The sequence below is a fragment of the Mchenga conophoros genome, linkage group LG22 (assembly GCF_057382185.1).
Source record: "Mchenga conophoros isolate Kocher_MC1m ecotype Shallow Benthic linkage group LG22, M_conophoros_male_GT1.1, whole genome shotgun sequence".
In the NCBI taxonomy this organism is placed as follows: Eukaryota; Metazoa; Chordata; class Actinopteri; order Cichliformes; family Cichlidae; genus Mchenga; species Mchenga conophoros.
The window spans coordinates 376,884-380,641 of NC_140546.1; the positions used below are offsets into that span (position 1 = coordinate 376,884).

Sequence of the window (3,758 nt, forward strand, 5' to 3'; positions counted from 1 at the left end):
ACATTCTTTACTTAACCGAAATAAAAAGTATATGAACTATTTTTAATCAAAATAAAATTTAGAATTAAAATAAAAGAAACACAAATAAATATATAAAATTAATAGGAACAAAATCGAATTGTAATGTTTCAACCAACTGTTGCCAAGTCTTTGTTCATAGGGGGTCATGTGATTCAGTGCATCTTCAATCTGGAGAATTTTCATACAACTTTATAATGAAATAATAAAATGACAAAATTTCATTTCCAAATGAGAGTCTGTTGCTGTCATCCTTCAGATATTTTAGTGTCATTTGGAAAATACCACATGCTTTGTACGATTCCAATTTCTCAATAAAATCACACACTTCAGTTCTACCAAACAGTCATCATCAGATACATATCTATCAATAAAGTTAGTTTTGCTTTGTAGAAGACTTGTGATACTGCTGCATCGATACTATGACTACATACTGAAGCAAAATAAAATCACAAATGCATGAAATGTACACACAGGAGCTGCATACAGATGTCTGACCATGCACTAATTTACAACAAGTGCAGAAGAATGTGATCATTACCTGTGCCTAATTTATTCACTGGTGTTTTTAACATATGTATTTGAAACACTGAGGCGACAGCAGCAGCTGGAGGAAAGTCATACAGAGAGCGGAGTGAAGAACTTCTTAGGACACTCAGCTTTGTGGATTTAGTCTCTCAGACTGCTCAGAGCCATCGTCAAGAGCTGGAAGATCAAAAGCATACAGTTTACACATATTTTTAGCCTTTTCAAGGGTGTAATTTCTAGTGATTATTGAATACATGGCCCTTGCTTCCCAGCTATGAAAGTGAGAGGGAGATCAGGGCTGTTCAAGTGATCAGATCATGTGTAACAAAAAAGAACAAGTCTGTACTTTGTTTTACAATTAAATAATGCATATTATATCTCTAATAAATGTTCTACATTACTTACAGGATGTAGAACATTTAGCTGAAACAAACTAAAATCAACCATATCTGTTGTAATTTTGTGTCAATTTCCTTTTTACTTTGATTATTTCCTTCTCACCTCATCCTTCTACTGCCCTATAATCATTTTACTTGACATGAACTTGAACTAAACTTTAGATTTCTCACATTTTTTATTTATGTAGGTCAAAAATGTCACAGCTGTGATGATGGTGAAAGCTAGAACAATCACTGCAGCAGCGATGAAGGTTCCCATGTCAGTGGGCTTTTCTGTTGAACAAAATATGACAACACTTATAATACTGAACCAAAATGTGTGCAGTTACTAAAGAATAAGTGGAGAGAAAATCAAGGACCCGATAGTTGATGAGTCTAACATCGCTAAATGTCACACAAAGCCATCAAAACGTCATTACTTAAGCATTAGTTATGCGCCTTGTGCACTCTAAAGTAGTGATTCACCATAATGCAAATGGTACTTCATTACTTTAACCCAGTTTGAGATGCCATTTTTACGCCAGACTTATGCTACACTTGTAAAGACTTGTCTTTATTGATCAATAAGAATGGCATTTAGGAATTAAATTTGACAACTAAACTGTTTAGTTAACAACTTCATAATATCAAACTCAGTTTTCAAACCCTGCAGGATCCAGTCTTACTCCAGTTGGTCCTGATCGATGTTTTGTCCAGTTTGGTGATGATGTCCTCATTCACACCAGAGAGCTGAAACACACAGTCGTACCTCTGCCAATCTTCAGGTGTGACTGATGAAAGTTTCAAATCAACACTCAACTGGAAGGTCCCATCATTGTTGGGGAGGATCTCTCCGGATCTACACCTTCATGAATCTCCTCTCCATCTTTCCTCCAGAACATCAAACCTCTGTCAGGATAGAAACCTGTAGCGTGGCAACTGATTGGAGAGGAGGGAGTCTTCTGGAGGAGCGACACTGAGGGAAGAACTGGAGAGAGATTGGCAGTTGTCACATTCTTTTTTGAATTTTATTTTACTTTTAATGCAAGAAATCCATATTAACTTTCTATTCTATTATGTTTCATCAGATTGTGTAATCCTACCTGCTGTCTGCAGAAAGCTCCTCCCATACTGCAAATACTCCTTTAAAAACTCAGGGCACCGATGGCCTAAAAAGTTTTTGTTTAATTCTAATCGAGTTTTTTGAGCATCCCATCTCAGTTTGGTGATGACAGCCTGTGGTTTTGAGTGATCCATGTCAGTGTCTGCAGGTCCAATGCTAGAAGGTCTTCTCCATCATAACTGTACAGATTGAACCCATTAATCTCACCAGTCTCATTATTCCACTCACAGCCATTCATCCTCTGGATGATATGAACACCTGAAAAGAGAGAAAGTAACAGTAACTGTGGTAAAGCAGTACAATGTCAGCACAGCATAGTGAAACTGCACCTTTGGGACAAATCAACATTAGAAAAGTAACAAGTGAAACAAATCAGTACCTTCAGTTTGGTTGAAACGTTGCCTCAAAGTCTTAATTGTAGCCTTAAAGAAGTGATGACTGTCATTAGATTGTAAACTATACCACTCCAGGTGCTGAGGATGATCCTCAAAGAATTTAATCCAGTCTTTCTTTAGCTCTGCTCCTCTTACACTGTTAAAGTCACCTATCTGAACTTCATCAACAAGTGCACCAGCCACAAACTCTGGGATACTCTGGACTCCAGAGGTTTCAGTGGAGAAAAACTTCAGGGAGTGTTTTACTGTAAAATTGGCAGGACAAAATCAGATGACATTTGTATTATATGATTTCTGTACCATTTAAGAAGGTTAAATAAAAAACTAAAACTTGGTTCAGATTCATCATTTTAATTAATTAAATTAGCACCTTTAAATCTCAATCTTGAGTGAGAGAATGGCCATTCAACAGGGCACTGATAGGAATCTCTGAAGATGAACAGCACAGTCAATTTTAAATACAGTCAAGCAGATGTAACCAGATGTACCCTTGACCTTCTCCAGAAAAGGAGAGATGTTATAACCTTATCTCCTATTACAGTGATTGCCCCTTGTCTCTTCCACCCATCCTCAAGGACACAGAACAAAAGACTTCACCTGTTGAATTTCCCCCGACTGAGTGTCACCAACTTTCTCAGAGTTGTAACTGTGTGTGTGCAATGAAGTTAAAGCTGAATGCTCTTTCATATGTGCACCTTTAAATGGCCCAAAAGTGATATTGCTAAAACATGTAATGAACACATAAAAGAAAAGAAACATTTTCACCACATTGTGTAAGTTAAAAGGATAAAATAGAAAATAAAAGATCAAGTAACCTGCTTTTAGAATAAGTTAACATTTTTTAAATAACTTAACTGTGTGTATAATGTTCTGTACTGATTTAATAACACTCTGTAGTGCTTTCCTTTCAGCTACAGTCCAGTTTGTGAAAAACACAAGGATGTCACAAGAGAGGATACTTTGAACAAAAGATCTGTAAAAGCATAGCCACAGCTGCTGATCTAACTTAAATATCTCCCTGTGTCTTTTTGACGAGTTAGGTGTTGTTAGTAGTCCATGTCAGGCGTAAAATGGCGACAGCTCATAGCAAAAGTAAAAGACCAAATCTCTTACAATGCAATTTGCTGTAAGTCAAGAGAAATATTTTTAAATAAAAACTTAAATAAACTTTGAATAAAATATCTTACCTGGAGATGCAGCAGGAGAACAGAGGAGTAATATAAGCACACACTTCATCTTTTTTTCCATTTTCACATTCACTAAAACAAGAAAAACAACAGACAAAAACAACTGCAAGTGGTTGCGTGACTTGTTCAA

The 3,758-nt window shown here is 36.3% G+C and overlaps 1 pseudogene; it reads right to left on the reverse strand.

The window, feature by feature from the left end:
* Positions 1 to 673: 673 nt before the first annotated feature.
* On the reverse strand, positions 674 to 3,758 carry LOC146548426 (major histocompatibility complex class I-related protein 1-like; annotated as a pseudogene).